At 45.7% G+C, this 18127-nt stretch overlaps 1 long non-coding RNA gene across 1 annotated transcript; it reads right to left on the bottom strand.

Annotated features, from left to right (window-relative positions):
- Nucleotides 1–11665: 11665 nt before the first annotated feature.
- Nucleotides 11666–17347, bottom strand: LOC127004772 (uncharacterized). The gene is made up of 3 exons (XR_007757984.1): nt 17191–17347; nt 16028–16139; nt 11666–11957 (listed from the first exon to the last, which is right to left on the bottom strand). It is a non-coding gene; the product is annotated as an uncharacterized LOC127004772 (long non-coding RNA).
- Nucleotides 17348–18127: the final 780 nt, after the last annotated feature.

Here is an 18127-nt window from a genome sequence, read left to right as displayed (position 1 = left end):
ACCTCTTATTTGATTTACATTGTTTTTGATTTATGCGACCTCTTCAAGGACACAATACTCGCATAAATCGAGAGTTACCTGTAATTAAAAAAAAATCAATACAGTGGAACCTCGGTTCACGAACTTAATTTGTTCCTGAAGGCCGTTCATCACCCGAAATGTTTATAAACCGAAGCTATTTTCCCCAAAGGAATCAATCTAAAATGGATTAATCTGTTGCTGGACCCCAGATGATTTTTTTTATTTGAAGTTTTACAACAGTGCTTTGTGGGGTAGGCGGTGGCTGAATGGACAGCGTGGCGGCACCGCGTTCAGGATGACGCGAGTTCAATCCCCGCCCGGTGCCACCAAGCTGGTATTTTTCAGCCGCCGCCGAGTGGCTTAAAATACCCACATGCTGTCCAGAAGACCACCTATCAACCCGGACTCTAGATTCTAAGATTAATGATGAGCTCCGGGAGGGTAGCATGAGCCAATGCAAGATGGCGCCACTATAAAAACACTCGCTTGCGCCAGAACGGGCTGGGCCGACCATCAGGCCCCACCAGGAAGAAATCTTGGGCCGACCATCAGGATCCACCGGGAAGAAGCCTACCGGCGCAATAGGCCACGACGTAAAAAAAGAAAAGAAAAAAAAGAGTTCATAATATAAAACTAATGGGAATCAATAAATATAACACACAAAAAAAGAGGAATTCAATACTAAACAGATAAAATATAGACGAAAACAATTTAATTTTACCATCCCTGTACAGAGGAGAGCGGTGTCACGCTGGCAGTTTTCCTTCAACCGTTGGGGGTACAGATGCAGTTGCCCATACACCCAACGATTTTTTCCACCCTTATGGATGGAACCAGCAGTTGTGGGTACGAGCAACCGCACGGGTGTATGTAAACAAACAGATGGCGGCAGTGGCTGAGGAGTGAGGAGCAGTGGAAGATGGTCTACCAAGAGACTCGTAAAGTGGACAGCCAGAACTGCTTTGTTTACTATTTATTGACAAGATAAGAGAACACCCCGTGCTGTGGGAAAAGTTTAATTTAGTTGGCTCAATATCTGTGGTCATATGCCAGAGAGACAGAAGGGGAAGGAATTATAGGAGGGAACGGATCCCAGGAGACGGGACACAACCCCCGATTAATACCTGGTATCAATACACAGCTGGGTGGACAGGGGTGTAGGGTATCGGAAAAGCCGCCCATATTTTTCCACTCCGCCCGGGAATCGAACCCGGGCTCTCTCGGTTGTGAGCCGAGTGTGCTAACTACTGCACCACGAAGCTGTGGGACCACAGTTCAAAATATCTTTTCTTTTTTCTCCATTCTGTGAAAATTGTAGGACTCCCGGTCTTCACAGCACAGTTCTCGACGAGGTTTGGGAAAACACTCCTGTCCTCCTGTCTTTGAAGCCATGATCGTGTCTACAACCGCTTCTTCCTTTCATTTAAATGCAGGAACAAGTACATAACTTGGATAACGGCTGCACAATCGGTAACAGCCCTTACTTTAGTAGCAGATAGCGCCAGGTCGATACAAGGCGAATGACTTGTTTACGTTGTAGATATGGGCAACCGACCTTGGCCATGCGTAACGCACACTCGGAAAGTTTGGAAAGTTTCGTTTAGTTGGCGCAACATCTGTGGTCATATGCCGGAGAGAGACAGGAGGGGAAGGAATTATAGGAGAAGGGAATAGATCCCAGGAGACGGGACACAACCCCCGATTAATACCTGGTACCCATTCACTGATGGGTGGACAGGGGCGTAGGGTATCGGAAAAGCCGCCCCAATTTTTCCACTCCGCCCGGGAATCGAACCCGGGCTTTCTCGGTTGTGAGCCGAGTGTGCTAACCACTGCAACAGGAAGGCCCCCGCACACTCTGAAAAATTGGAGTTGCCGATTGCCCCTACCGCCAACGCAGTGACACCAGCTTTAATAAATGGAAGGTGGTGAGGAAGGGAAAGGGAAGAGATGTTATTGTTTGGACGGAGAGTTTTCTTCCATATTGTGTATTTAGTGAAAGCCACCATCTATATTTACACACCTTTACCTGGCTAATTAACGAAAGATGAGATAGGAAACAACACTCAATTCAATTACGAAGAGAAAAGTGAAATAACCTTACCTGGAGAGAACTATTAAACAAAAACTCGCAATACAGGTAACTCTCGATTTTCGCGAGTATTGTGTCCTTGAAGAGGTCGCGTAAATCAAAAACAATGTAAATCAATCAAGAGGTAGGTTTGTACCTATATTGCCTGCTGTATCACTCTGACTCCTCTCCCTCTCGTGGTTCCTCCTCTGGCTGCCCTTCCCCTCGTGGTAGCACAGCACCAAGGGTGTTGTTGTTGTTGAGTAGCGTGGCAGTGTGGGTACTGTATTGTTGTTCAAGTGGTGCGCGGGAAGAACTGAGCTCAGCTGTGTGGCCGCGGCACCGTGTGAGTCCAGTTGCGTGTGACATCTGGTGGCCACTCCATAAAATATCGCGCATAAGCGAAAAAAAACATGTAAATTGAACATTTATTTGGATTTTGGACCCCGCGTTATTTGAAAAACGCGTAAACCAAACTCGCGTAAATCGAGTTACCTGTATTTATCTATATTTACCTGACCTTACCTGTCTAATTAACGAAAGCTGAGACAGGTAACAACACTCAGTTCAGTGACGAAGAGGTATGTGAATCAATCTACAATGAAGCAAAGTATCAAAGGAATATCCGCAGTATTCATCTATATTTACACACCTTTACCTGGCTAATTAATGAAAGGTCAGAACACATCAACTGACGCTCTCCCGCTGATACTTCTGGCTTGTTGCCTCATTATGCTGTCGGGTTTATTGTTCGTAGCTCAAGACACCGTTTGTCACCCAGGTCGTTTTTTGTTTGGAAATTTCTTCGTGAACCGATTTGTTCGTGACCCAAGGTTCCACTGTACACCAAATTTTTCAAGGTGGCTGAAAAAAAAGGCAGCAAATGGGCTGAGCAGCACCGAGCAGTAGGGGCAAGAAACAGGAGACTCAGGAAAAATTCAAATTTAGTCTAGGTTTTGTTTGATAACTAAATACACCAAGTACGTATTCGTTATATGCGAGGATTAGGTTCTGCAAAAAGTTCGCATAATGTGAATTCACATATATCGAACCTATCATCCCATTAATTATAGGGGGCTATGTTCCACGACCCGTTTTCGAACCCTCTAACTATTTATTCCGGCACCGTTTCACAATAACAAAGCAATAAAGCAACAATAAAGCCCATTAGTACAGATAAACTGTAAAACATAATATGAAAATACATTGTAAACAACAAAAACTTTACTATCAGAGGGAGGAAAAGGTTAATTATAGGCGAGGAAAGTGCGGGAAAACATTTGCACCCACCTCCCTCTAGTGCGAGTCGGCCACCATACCTCACCAACCAGTCGCACCAGCGCCGATACTCGCATAATAGCGAATTTTTCTCGCATAAAAACGAATACTCGGCACATTTAGGTTAGTCGCATATGAGCGAATTCGCAAATTTCGAACTCGCATATATCGAATACCAGGTGTATATTCACTTGATTTTCAGACTGAATAGTGTCCCATATCGCTGGATAGATGGCTCACAGAGCTTCTATAAGAACCGGAAGGAAGAAGAAAAAAGACAGCTCATAACACTCTATCACCGAAAAGCACAATTTCAAATACAGTCATACAACGGTTTACGAGTTTAATTTGTTCCGGAATTTTGCTCTCAAGTCAAAACACTCAGAAAACAAAACAAATTTCCCCATTTAAATTAATGAGAATCTCATTAAGGCGTCCCATATCCTGAAAAAATATTAATATAAAAATCATTTTACATGTTCTTTTATACAGAATAAAAGTGCTGAAAACACAAAGATCACACACTAGAGCACAAACCTATGCGGACACGAACGCGCAGTGCTACCTCTGCGAGTGTACAAAGTGGATTAAGGCGGCGTCACACTGGGCGTTTTCCTCCAACCATTGGAGCTAAGAGCAATTGCAGTTGCCCATACGCCCAACCGAGAGCGAGTTGTTGGTTTGGGTAAACACTCCTGTCCTCCCATCTTTGAAGCCATGATCGCAAATACAACGGCTTCTTTCTTCCAATTAACTGTAGCAACAAGTCATTTGAGGGTTGGCGGTGGCTGAGTGATACCGTGCTGGGCCAACATTCACCACGTGATGTAAACAAACATTCCCGCGAGCTTCAAGCTAGCAGTCAGCCATGGACGCCAACAGCCAGCCACGACCTTTGGAGCCCCTCAGCAGCCAGCGAGGTCAGCAGCAACAGCAGCAGCAGCTACACCAGCAGCAGCAGCAGCTACACCAGCAGCAGCAGGAGGGACCACAGCCTCACCCCCAGCCACAACAGCAGCAGCAGCAGCAGGAACAGCCGCCGCCCCAGCTACAGCCTCCTCGGTAGACACGTCACCGCAATGCAAACTGGACGTACGCTGAAACTCTCTCCCTCGTACAGCTAAATAGGGAAAAAGCAGCCATCCTCAAAGGATTTTTTTCGGAAAATGGCTGCTCTGTTGAGGCGAAGGCGCAGGCGTGGGGCAGCATTGTCACTCGCCTAGCGGCACTCCACCCAGGCCTTAGTAGGTGCACGAAGCAGTGCCAGAGACGCTGGCAGACAGTGATGCAAGATGCAAAAACTAAAATAAGGGCCTTCCATAAGGACAGGATTGGAACAGGTAAGATTTTATTTGAATTAAAATGGTATTCATGAAGTGCAAGGAATGGTTAACAAGCAAATAGTGACAGTCCTGTAAATTTCAATGCTTATTAAGTGCTTGATGGAAATAACAATTGTAATGTATTGCCTTTTCTTTTCAATCAATGGAATTCAATTGACTTAGCCTTGCACTCGTGTACCAATATATATATATATATATATGTATATATATATATATATATATATATATATATATATATATATATATATATATATATATATATATATATATATATATATATATATATATATATATATATATATATATATATATATATATATATATATATATATATATATATATATATATATATATATATATATATATATATATATATATATATATATATATATATATATATATATATATATATATATATATATATATATATATATAAGACTGCTAGCTTGAAGCTCGTTTGTTTACATGTTTGAGGGGCTACGTCTTTAATTTTATCATTATTCCATGTGATGTTGGTCTATGCATCGCCAACAATACCCAAAAATACTTTTTTTATTTTATATATATTTCCAATACGTCAATATGCTTTTAACATCAAAATTATACCAAATTCCAACATTTTATTTTGAGTTGGCATCCCTTTCATGTGTGCAGCTCAGGGGTTGGCAACGATGTACTAATACTTGCTTATGTCGAGCTGGTTATGTTGAGGGGGTGAAACGTAAGGAGGGGCCGGGGTTATGTCTCGTCATTGTTAATACTCGGATACGTCTCAGTTTACGTCTCACATAAATTTCTTTATAAGTACGGACCCTGTGGTGTTTTCTATTCTTCTTCTTTTATTACCATGGTGATCCATATAATTGGTTCCATTTTCTCTTATTGGTATTAAATAGCAATTAGAGAAAATGAGAAAAATCAGCTTTTTTTTTGGGGGGGGGGGTATTTCGTTGGGGATATACCCCAATGGAGGAAGGCGGTGCATGCCGCGCAACCCCCCAGACGGCTGGTAGAGATATACCCAATTCTTTCAAGGAGGAGGCCCAGCAACGGGGCTGAGGGTGTCGGAAAGAGCCCACCTTTCCACCCTCATGGCACGGGATAGGTCTCGAACCCACGCCCTAGCAACCCACCGAAGCGCAAGGCCGAGACTCTACCACGGGACCACGGGAGCCCCCAAATCAGCTGGGTGATGATGCTTGATGGACCGCTAGGGACTTCGGGCTGAATTTTGCCGTGTTTTGTTTTTAGACGTCTGATGCAATTTCAGGCCTTATACTATCAGTAACCTATGATTATGAATAAGCCAGGAGTACTTTGGTAGGGTACTGTGTACATATTGAAATAGATAACGTAATGATTTAGATATAGGGATTAGTAGTAAAATATCAAAATTTGCAAATGATACCAAGATAGCTAGCACAGTACAGAGTGGTCAGGATAATTAAAGGGTACAGCGGGATTTGGATAGGTTGGTAGCAAGGGCAGATAGGTGGCAGATGGAATTCAACTCACAAAAGTGTCAGTTAAGTTATAATAAGTTACAAACCATTTTCCCGGGAAAATCCTTTTTACTGAAATTACTGTGAACATTTTCTCAATGCTGTCACTCTTGCTGTACTGTAATCACACACATATGTGAATCATTTTACAGCAATATACTGTATAAAAAAAAGTTAATAGTTCAGATCGATATAGGAACAAATTTCAGTACACTGCATTAATATGCTTCAGATGATATTAATATAGGGCTTTTTTCCAGATTGGCTTAGATTGAACAATGTTTCCTCACAACTCAGGTGCACAAAAGAAGAAAGAGAAACAAGTAAGCGAAGAGGCTGATTCAAAGTGTGCCAGAACGTTGTTTGAAGTTGGTTGTAAGAAAATAGCAGACAAGCAGAGTGTGTATATATATATATATATATATATATATATATATATATATATATATATATATATATATATATATATATATATATATATATATATATATATATATATATTACAGCAAAGGAGACAGCTCAAGGGCACAAAAAAAGGAAACAATAATAAAAAAAAGCCTCCTACTCGCTGCTCCTAAAAAGAATCCAAGGAGGTGGCCGAAAGAGAGGTCAATTTCGGAAGGAGAGGTGTCCAGGTACCCTCCTCTTGAACATGAAATCTTGCCTTCAGGCTCAGCTTCAAGGTCATTGAATGCCCAGCAGCCACAGGAAGCAGAAATTGAAGAGGCCAAAACAGTTCCAGATGCTACTGAACAGCAAATAGATATTGGTTTGATCTCTGACAGGCCATCACGGGTTATGATTGAAGATTATGTTAGAAAGGGTCCTCAACCAGTGCCTGAGCAAATTAGTCCAGATCATAAGGGTTACCCTTTCCCATATACAGTTTTGAAAGTCCGAAGACAAAATGGGGAAACTGGGAACCGAGACTGGTTAGTTTATAGTCAGAGTATGAGTGCACTCGATTTATGCGAGTCTGGTTTACGCGTTTTTTAAATAACGCGGAGTACAAAATCCAAATAGATATTTAATTTACACTTTTTTTCCACTGATACGCGATATTTTATGGAGTGGCCACCAGATGTCTCACGCAACTGGACTCACACGGCGCCGCGGCCACACAGCTGAGCTCAGTTCTTCCCGCGCGCCACTTGAACAACAATACAGTACCCACGCTGCCACGCTACAACAACACCCTCGCTGCTGTGCTATCACAAGGGGAAGGGCAGCCAGAGGAGGAACCACGAGAGGAAGAGGAGTCAGAGTGATACAGTAGGCAATAAAGGTACAAACCTACCTCTTTTTTTTTTTTTTTTTTTTTTACGTTGCGGCCTATTGCGCCTGTAGAGTTCTTCCCAGTGGGGCCTGATAGTCGGCCCAAGGCTTCTTCCCGGTGGGGCCTGATGGTCAGTCCACCCCGTTCTGGCGCAGACGAGTGTTTATAGTGGCGCCATCTTGCACTGGCTCATGCTGCCCTCCCGGAGCTCATCTTTGATCCTAGAATCTAGAGTCCGGGTTGATAGGTGGTCTTCTGGACAGCATGCGGGTAGTTTTAAGCCACTCGGCGGCGGCTGAAAAATCCCAGCTTGGTGGCACCGGGCGCGGATTGAACTCGCGTCGTCCTGAACGCGGCGCCGTCACCCTATCCATTCAGCCACCGCCTCAAAAAAAGGTAAATGGAAGCTACTTCTAAGAAAAATTTTGGATGTCATACTACCTATGGGAGAGAGGGGCCTTTCCTTTCAAGGGGAGTCTAGTAAGATAGGTGATAAAAACAATGGAAATGTTCTTGCCATAATAGAGGTTCTCACTCGTCATGACCCACTTCTTCATGATCTAAAGTGAAAGAAGCTCAGCAAGAGGGTAGGCGCCTTCATTCTCATTATCTTTCCTATCCTTCACAAAATGAATTCATTCAACTGTGTGCAGAAATGGTTAAAACGTTTATCCATAAAGAACGTGAAGAAGCCAAATATTATTCAGTAATGGTTGATGACAGGGGCGTAGCCAGGATTTCAGTTAGGGGGGGGCACAATCTTCACCAGTCTGTCTCAATACTGATAAGGATCTACACCGGTGGTTCTTAACTTTTTTCATCGTATGACCCCCTGAGACTCTCCAGGGTATTGCCATGATCGACCCGTATAATAAATTTTGTAATGGTGACCTTTGTGTAAAGGTAAGGTAAAACAAAACTATATGAAGATCCTGATTAATAGAAAATATTACAAATAAAAGACCTTGAAAAATGCCACAGATCCCCTACAAGTGCTATTTCGAAATCCATGGAACTAATGCACATAAAATAAAACCTACTTACTCAATCAGTGGGAAGATTGACGTCATTGTTTTGCAGCCATAAGTACATCAAAGAGAGGAGCAGTGCTCAACAGACAACACCTCATGTCGCTGTCAGTCACAAGTCTACTGCGTGCCTTCGTTTTCAGTGCCATCATTGATGAGAATCCAGCCTCGCAGCGATAGGTCGAGGTCCAGTATGGTCAGTGCACGCACCGAAAGAAGAGGATAGTCGTCATTCAGTGTCGCTCAAAATGTCTGAAGCTCTTGTTCAGAAAAATCGACTTTCAACTGAGTATCCTCACGAATTTGAAGAAATTCTACCTTCGCAGCAACATCAGTATCACAGATGGCACTGTCCTTCACTGAAAAGGATCTGGAGATCCACGCATCTGTACAGCGGTCATCCAGTCCTGGAAAGTAACTTTCGATGGCGTCATTCACCGCCAGAAGATGAGCTGAGATCTCCTCACGGAAACTGCATTCAGCTTCTGCCATAGAATCTAGGATAGTTGTCATATGAGGGAAGAAAGTTGCGTCACTGTCCTGAACTCTTTTCACGTAAAGTTGAATCTTACACTTGAATACTGCCACTTTGTCACGAACTGTGTGCAGCATTGCAAGGTTTCCTTGGAGTGAAATATTCAGGGAATTCACTTCAGAGAAGAAATCAGCCAAGTTAGGCAACCTTTGTTGCGAACCAGTTATCTTACATCATTTCGTGAAGATTTTCTTTCGAGGTACGACCTTCTTGCAACAGCATCGTTATTTCCTCTCGAAGTTGTTGCACGCGATTCAGAACTTTGCCACGTGAGAGCCAACGTACCTCCGTGTGAAACAGGAGAACAGAGGAGACAGAGCCCATTTCCTCACAAAGCACTTTATAAATCCTTGAAGTTGTTCCGCTCCCTCGGATATGGTCAGGGGCGGATCCAGAAAATCAATTTTTGGGGGCCCGATGGTAAAATTTCATAAGTTAGCGTGTAACGGGCTTGTCGGGGGCGTTTAAAGGGCGTTGATTAAGACTTCAGCTTCCTTAAGGCGAATTATATTCGTAGCCTTTATGTACAAGAAGCGACGGAGCGAGAGCGACTGTCGTTGTGTGTCAGTCGGACTCTCGTGAAGGAGTGGCGAGTTACAGGTTGGAAAATAATTGTTACAATTGGTCACGTATGTCAAGGTGACCTCCACGCACCATCGGAGTGCGAAGTATACAAAACTGAGACGGTAAACACTGACGGACGACATTCCTATAAGGTGGCGTGATCTATCTGTCGTGGGTTTTTCCATTGACAATTGTACGCCTAATTCGTGGTGATATTAAATAATAATAATACATTGATATCCTACTATAACACTGCTCGGTCACCTACCAGTGATCGCGACCTCGCGATATACAAAAATCTAAATAGCAGTCTAGTTACCATGAACATACATAGCGGGAGTTTGTCAAGCAGACTGCCTATGATACAATTACATTAAAACACTGGCTATGTAAGAACAGATGTGGATTTATAATATAAATAGTGAGAGGGAAACCACAACGTGTGTGACATGAAACATAAGAAACCTCACAAAAGATAAATATAAGGACACATGTATAAGAAGCTATCAACTGGCATAGATACAGACAATGAAACGTTGATCTAGCTCCTAAAAAAAACACAGTAGTGAAACATAGTGCAATGTTAAGTATAGGAGCAGCCAGGTTTCTGTCCCCTGACTTGTCTGAGAAAAGGAAAAACTACCTTGCCAGTGGCCTCCCTGCATCCAGTCGCCGTGTCTGCACAACCAAATAAACTTGCAGGACAGAGTTTCTCCTAATAAGGTAGCACATGACGACGAGACTGACGAACATCAGAAACATTGGCACACAAAATCCAGGGTACAGGTAGGGGAGATGCAAATAATCAGGCAGCGTTTCCTCCAGGGTTTCCGCAAACTCTGTTTTGTTTGCGAAAGACAATGAATTAAGGGAATTAGTCACATACGAGATGCTGGAGAAATGAATGTCATCGAGAGACCGTAAAGGAAACCACTCGATGGGAAATATTGGCCGTGAAAACCAGACGGATCCGGGACGGGTACGTTGTTATGTTAATGGAGCGGATATAGCATGCTTCCGCTATGGCATAGTGACCAGTAACCCGTTGATAAGTGATACCCTCCGGGCAGATGCCCGATACATAGAATGACTGAGGGAAATAAAAATAATGCAGACCCTGAAAGTTCTTATGGAAAACAGGCGTTGATGTTAGCTGCTTGTAGGGGCACAGGGAAAGAGCGTCAGACGCGTTCACGCGGGTGAGGGCGATCTCGCATACCCCTCCCCGAACTGGAAGGAAGGCAAAGAGACGCAGAGCAATAGAATCGCCCGAAGACCGTCTCCTTGCAATACTGCAAGAGTGAGTAGCTACCCGTTGAATACAGAGCGAAATCCTTCGCGATTAGAATAAGAGACGGGGACGTGTCCAGGGCTAACACACTGTCCTTTGCTGAAAAAGGGAACGGGACAATTTCGTGTGCCTCAAACACGTCCGCCGTCTGAAATGGAACATGAATGATTATGGCATCAGGGGTGAGGCTGGACTCAATCAAGGGGTAAAAATATTGACTCATGTCCGGGGTGAATAAAGGTGTTAGGCTATAATTTTGATACCCGATCTGGACAGTCGTTCTCAAATCGTGTAGAGGGAACAAGGCAGGTGTGACTCTACCGTGCGCTGCATCAACCATGTTGCTAATAACCTGCTGATTAGCCGTTGCGACGGAGTTAATGACGTTTTCCAATACATGCAAGGCCTGATCTAGGAGGAGAAACTGATTCACCTGGTCGATCTGTTTGACAACTATGTTGATAACCTTTACCATCTTATTTGTCTGCTCTAGCAGTTCCTCAATGTTAGTATGCAATCGCGCAAGTTTTCTACAATTGGCGTTGATCACCCTGCGATTTCGAGCAGCAAAGGAAAGTACATGAGCGTAGTGGTCCCGCAAATCGCGAACGTCCTCGTCGGTAGCCGTACGGAAAAGGAACTTTGAGGCGGACCCAACGATGTTGAGCAACCCCCTCTTTACCCAAGAGTGAACTGAGTGAAAACTATAATCCATGTTTACCTTATCAACTTTTCCCCGTAAGAACAGAATCCTATCCTCCAGTAGTTGAAAAAGAGTCAGAGAGTTGGTACTAGAAGGTGCCTTTGATTCCCTAGTCGTGGTAGCCCGTATGGCGTCTGCCATGCCGAGTAGTTTTTCTGAGACTATCCTGATTGTGTCCGTGGTGTTGGTCAAGGAAGTATATGGATATTTTACGAGGAGCACATCTTCTATGAGGAAGACCTCTCCTATGTGTGCCGTGAGGGCACCAGGCTTCAGGTGGATGGGTGTTGTTGCAAGCAGGGAGCCGAGGGACAACAAGATGGTCAGAAAACGCAACATCATGATCTGAAAGTGGTGGGAATGAAGTATTTAAACCCGTGGTCTCAAGTTATAGCTATGGGTGTTGGGATTATCTTGTTGAACATTTGACTCTGAGGGGGAAGTACCAATATCAAGGTCCATAGGTGAGGGAATCACTTTCAGACGATCACTGTGAACTTCTAGACTGACTCCACTATTCGACTCGAGAACCTCGAACCGATTTCCCCTGACATTCCGAACAACTCGGTAAGGACCCACAAATTTAGCCCCCAGTTTCGAACTCCTTTCCGCTTGCTTAATCATGACTGTGTCACCCTCTTTGAAATTCACCGGGACGGCCTGTTTGTGTTGTTTTGACATCATTTCAACCTTCGTAGCTTTTAACGTACACCTAACTTCTGAGTGTATCTTGGAAAACATATGCATCTGCTGTTGTGCGTACCTATCAATGTTGTAGAGAGGTTGTGTTGGGATTGTTAGGAAGTCGTACGGAAGACGTTTCTCCACCCCATATAAGATGTAGTAGGGAGACTTCCCCGTAGAGTCGTTTACCGACGTATTTATGGGAGCGGCTATATGCGATAGCCAATCCTCCCAGTTATCGTGGAGATCGTTCACGATAGGCCTGAGGACCTGTAAGATTTTCCTATTAGCCCTCTCCGCCTACCCATTAGCAGCTGGGTGTTAAGCTGTGATGAAGGATTGCGTGATGTTAAACTGAGCGCATATTTCGCTCAATACTGAGTTCCTAAACTCGGTGCCATTGTCACTCAAAAGAATTCGAGGAGACGAATGTGGACACAACACGTGAGTCACGAGGGCATGGGTCACGCGTGTGGCTGTCTTGTCCTTGAGAGGCGCTAGAACTAGAAACCTAGAGAACTGGTCGACGCACACCAATAAGTAGCGCGAACCATGTTGGCTCTGGGGGAGCTGTAATAAGTCTATATTAACAACATCCCATGGCGCCTCTGGTACTGGGTATTGCAACATAGGTGCTGGCCCTTTGACGGACCCCTTGTGCTTAGCACAAACGATGCAATGTGCGACATGTTTTTCTACATCAACCCGTAATGTGGGCCAGTAGAATTTTCGTCTGGTGACAGATAGCGTCTTGTCTCTTCCTGGGTGACCCGCAATGGGTGTGTTATGGACCAGCTTAAGCGTCACGGGGACGTATTTGTCTGGGATGACCAGTTGGTCTATAGGTACCGGTTTGGTTGGCCATGACCTACAAAGGAGGTTGTCCTCTGATAGGAAGAATTGCGAAAAGGGAACTGGCAATTCAGGAAGGTTTGATTCGTCTCCCGTCTCGAGGGCGTAAATTAACCTCTTCCACACAGGGTGGTCTCGCTGAGCAGTGTGTAGCTCAGGTGAAGTGAAGTTGTGGATGACCTCTGGGGTGGTAATCGCGCCTATCGGAATATTACGAGATAAGGCATCTGCGACCACATTTGTTTTCCCGGTGATATATTTTATCTCCGGATTGTATGCTTGGATCGTTAAGAACCATCTTGCCAGACGACCGTGTAGGTTTTTTCCCTTGAAAAGATCAGTTATGGCCGCGAGGTCCGTATACACCACAATTTTGTACCCCATCACTATGTCACGAAAATGCTTCAGAGCCCACACAATGGCAAGAGCCTCTAGGTGGGTAACAGAAGAGTTCTTTTCCGGAGCTGCAAGTACTCGACTGGCGAACGCTATCATACTTTTTGCCGGACTTATCTGTTTGCATCAGCGCGGCTCCTACTCCACCAGCCGAAGCGTCGGTACAAAGCTGAAAGGGGTCCTTGAAATCCGGAAAGACAAGGACCGGAGCCTGTGTAAGCGCTTTCTTGAAAACCTCAAAACTCGTTTGTTGAGCTGGGAGCCACTGAAATGGTACGTCTTTCTTTAAAAGATGGGTTAGGGGACTCGCGCGTGCTGCGAAGTCCTTAATGAAAGGCCTGTAATAACCTGCGACACCCAAGAAAGACCGTACCTTGTCCGCAGACGTCGGCTGAGGGAACTCGGCAATAGCTTTTATTTTGTCGTCCACTGTGTGGATGCCGAATTCGTCCACGACATGCCCCAAGAACTTGATCCGAGGCTTTAAAAATTCACATTTGGTGATTTTGAGCTTTAATCCGACCTCTTGAAGTCTGTGTAGGACTGCTTTTAGTGTTTCCATGTGTGCATGCACATCTTTACTTGCTATGCTGATGTCGTCTAAATACACATAGACAGAGTTGCCCAGCAAGTCACCAAAAATACTGTTCATTGTCCTTTGGAAGGTCAAGGGAGCTCCTTTGAGCCCGAACGGCATCCTCGTCCACTCATAGTGGCCATGAGGCGTGCTGAAAGCCGTTATTTCACGTGACTCGGGGGCCATGGGCAGTTGCCAGTAGCCACTGACCAGATCAAGACTCGTAAAGACTTTATTTCCTCTACCGAGACACATCAGAAGATCTCGAAGAACGGGAAGCGGAAAATGATCATCCACGGTCGCGGTGTTCACACGCCGGAAATCAATCACAGGGCGATAAGAGCCGTCTTTCTTTGGAACCAGGAACAAGGGTGAATTCCACGGGGAATTCGATTCTTTGATGACACCTTGTTCTAACATTTCAGAGATAAGTTGTTGCACCACCTCCCTCTGACTGTGGGGGAGCTTGTACGCATTGATATATACAGGATTTGTATTGGGTTTTAATGTGGTGTTCAGCACACTGCGTAACTCCAAGCGGCTCGCCTGGTAGAGCAAGCGCCCCCCGATAATGTTCCACTAGCTGGACTAAGGTTGGCTTAATTTCGGAATAGTGTGCAACTTTTAGGAATGCCTCTAAATTAGCTGTGTCTTGTTCGGGAGAAGCCTGACACGCCGAGGTTATGCCTGAGACTTGGGCTGAAGGGTATTCAGCTGGTTCCGGGGCGACATTTCTCCCATACACTAGACACTGGCATAATCGAACACCGTGTTTTAAGGATACAGGGGATCCAAAACATCCTTCCTTGACTGTCGCAAGAGTTACCTCCATCCACCGTCACGCGGTGTATGTGAGGAGCTCCGTCGATACACACATCACTGCCCGTCGGAGGGGCGTTAGGCAAACGGATTTTAACAAGTTTTGCAGCACGATCCGGAACTATATGAGGACCTACTACGACTGCCGTTACTGTCCGCCACAAGTCTGCAATGGTTTCGTGTGGTTTGACCGTAAGAGGTGACGCTTGGGCGGTGGCAGTCCCTGAGTCTGGTGGGTTGGTCATTTTCCCCCTCTGAGGGTGGGATTACAGGTGGCATAGGCGATGGATTTACCATCCCCTGTATGCGTCGGCCTTGATACACGATCGCGTTGCTTACAGGGTTTATGGCGATGTGCAGGTCTTTCATGGCATTTAATCCTAAGATCCGATCCACAGGTAAAGCAAACCTGCTAGAGACATAAAGAAATCTCGAAAGGGGCATACATTTTCATGTAAGCTGACTGTTAGTGGTACTCGCCCAAGGATTCCCAAAGTGGTGCCCGTCACGCCTACCACATTCAGGTCGTTCTCTTGGAGCGGCCAAATTTCCCCACTCGCCTGTCGTGTCAGAGACCTGTAAGCGGAGTCGGAGATGACATTGACTGTGGCACCTGTGTCTACCGCTAAGGTGAGTGAAATTTTGCCTACCTTACAAGGGAGGGCAATTATGCTTGTCCGTCCCAAGGCGGCAATGACGGAGTCAAGTTGCTCCCAATTAGTATTTTCCTTAAGGGACACTTGGATGTACGCCTCGGGGCTGTCACGAAGTCATGTCTTTTTATTCTGAGAAGAAGAGTGTGGTTTACTGTCTGCTGAGGACTTGTACTTCTGTTCCTCCTTGGCCTTTTGTATTGCAGAACAACTGTCTGAATCATGAAAACAATTCCCGTGGATATGGCAAAAGGCAGCCTTCCGCTGATGGTTTGGCCTAGGGTTCCTGTGTGATGAATGATGCCCGCCCCTGTAACCTCCTGACCCCCTATCTGAGCCCTGTCTTGAATGTGTTGAATCCCTACGTTTCGCGAAGCAAGAATGTTCAGAATGTCCTGATTGCTTGCAAAAACTACAGGCGAGAGAGACCTTACTTTGAGCCTGTAATACTGCGGCTGGTGCGAGGGGATGCTGGTGAGGGTGTCCTTGAACCTTGAGTGGGTTGTAAGTATGCAGACGAACCCGGGGGTGAACGAATTCTGCGGCCTGTAATTGATAAATAACGAATGCCTGAACATAAGATTACCTTAGTAAATTCACCGGTTGTGGTATCGTGTTCCGGTCCCTCTTCACTTGAAGGACGAGCCAACTGTTTAAAGGTGTCGCCGAGTCTAGCGAGAGTGTCTTTGTTCATACTATGGTGTAAATCATTTACAAAATAGGAGCATATGTTGATAGCTGTAAATATGAACCAATAAACGGAACGTGTATGAATGAATAGTTTGCGTTGAAACCCTAAAAAGGCAAGAAAGAATGGCTAGCAAGGTGCCTCTTAAAACGTAATAGAAGTTAAGGTTATAATGGAATGCCCTAATGATATGGGTATATATAGAAAGAATAACTATATAAACAAAGTGGTATGTTAAGTGAGTATACCATTGAAGCTCACGTTTTCTCTCGAGCGGTGAAAAGAAAACGGAGGCAGGGCACCCTGATGAAGATTAACATTGATCAGGGAACTCACACTATAGGGTAGGCGGTGGCCGAAGTGATAGCGTACTGGACCCACATTCGCCGCGTGATGGACGACGCGGGTTCGAATCCTCACGCTACCACTCGGATTTTTCGGTCACCGCCGAGTGGCTTAAAACTACCCACATGCTGTCCTGAAGACCACCCATCAACCCGGACTCTATAGGAAGCCGTCCAAGCGAATCAAGTACGAGTTCCGGGGGGCAGCATGAGCCAATGCAAGATGGCGCCACTATAAACACTCGCCTGCGTCAGAACGGGCTGGGCCGACCATCAGGCCCCACCTGGAAGAAGCCTTGGGCCGACCATCAGGCCCCACCGGGAAGATGCCTACCGGCGCAATAGGCAACAACGTAAAAAAAAAAAAAAAAAAAAAATACTCAATAGACTCGCTAGCAAACAATAAGAAAGAATCAATATCGTATGCGAATGAACGTTACTCTCACAATTATGACTGAATAACAGTGTTAGGAACACAGAAATAAAAAATCGTTCCCCTGCACGGACAATAATGAAAATAAGCCGAGTCGGCATATTTGGACAAGAAGGGAATATCCACAAATACCAAGATTAATCAGCTGATGTAGTGGAGAGGGCGACGGCTTGTGATGCCCTGGGGTACGTGCAGTCGTTGTAGGCGCGTCAGGAAACCTCGGCCGCGGCCACAGCGGCGGTGAGAGGTGAGGGATGGGCTGACATCGGAGGACTCGCAATGAAGGTTGAAAAACTGCTGACCCAGCAATTTGAGCGGCCGCGGCTGGGCGGATGGGAGCCGGTACACTGCCGCCAGACGAATGATGGCCGCGTCGTCCTTGTTATAGTAAGAGGTGGGCGGCGGTGGCAGATAAGACGACTTGGGTGTGTAACCTCTTGAGAAGACGCCTTGCAAGAAACGGTAGTGGGAACAGCTTGCAGTCACCAGGAGATGGCCGCGGGTACCCTTGCTGACTGTTTGCCGGAAGAGGTTTGGGCCGATGCTCCCGGCAGCGGCGGTGTTGCCGCCAGCTGTGGAGCGAGGGGCATGTGGGGTGTCCCAAGGTCAGCGGGGCGTGCCTCCTCGTTGCGTGTGTGAATACTTCTGCCGTATCGTGGAGTGGCTTGCAGGGTTCGTAGCAGTGCTGGCGTGAAGCGGTAGATTGTGGCCCTCGCTTTCGGCTGCGTAGGCCTGTGGGTGTGCTCGGGGCTTGTAGGCTTGACGCCTGTAGAGTTGCTTGAAGCTGGTGTGCTCGAGGCTTGTAGGCTGGACGTCTGTAGAGTTGCTTGTAGCTGGTGTGCTCGAGGCTTGTAGGCTGGACGTCTGTAGAGTTGCTTGTAGCTGGTGTGCTCGGGGCTTGTAGGCTTGACGCCTGTAGAGTTGCTTGTAGCTGGTGTGCTCGAGGCTTGTAGGCTGGACGCCTGTAGAGTTGCTTGTAGCTGGTGTGCTCGAGGCTTGTAGGCTGGACGTCTGTAGAGTTGCTTGTAGCTGGTGTGCTCGAGGCTTGTAGGCTGGACGCCTGTAGAGT

This window comes from Eriocheir sinensis, chromosome 29 (genome assembly GCF_024679095.1).
Source record: "Eriocheir sinensis breed Jianghai 21 chromosome 29, ASM2467909v1, whole genome shotgun sequence".
NCBI lineage: Eukaryota > Metazoa > Arthropoda > Malacostraca > Decapoda > Varunidae > Eriocheir > Eriocheir sinensis.
The sequence above is the reverse complement of the archived record's forward strand: the minus strand, read 5'-3'. Positions and strand labels throughout refer to the sequence as shown.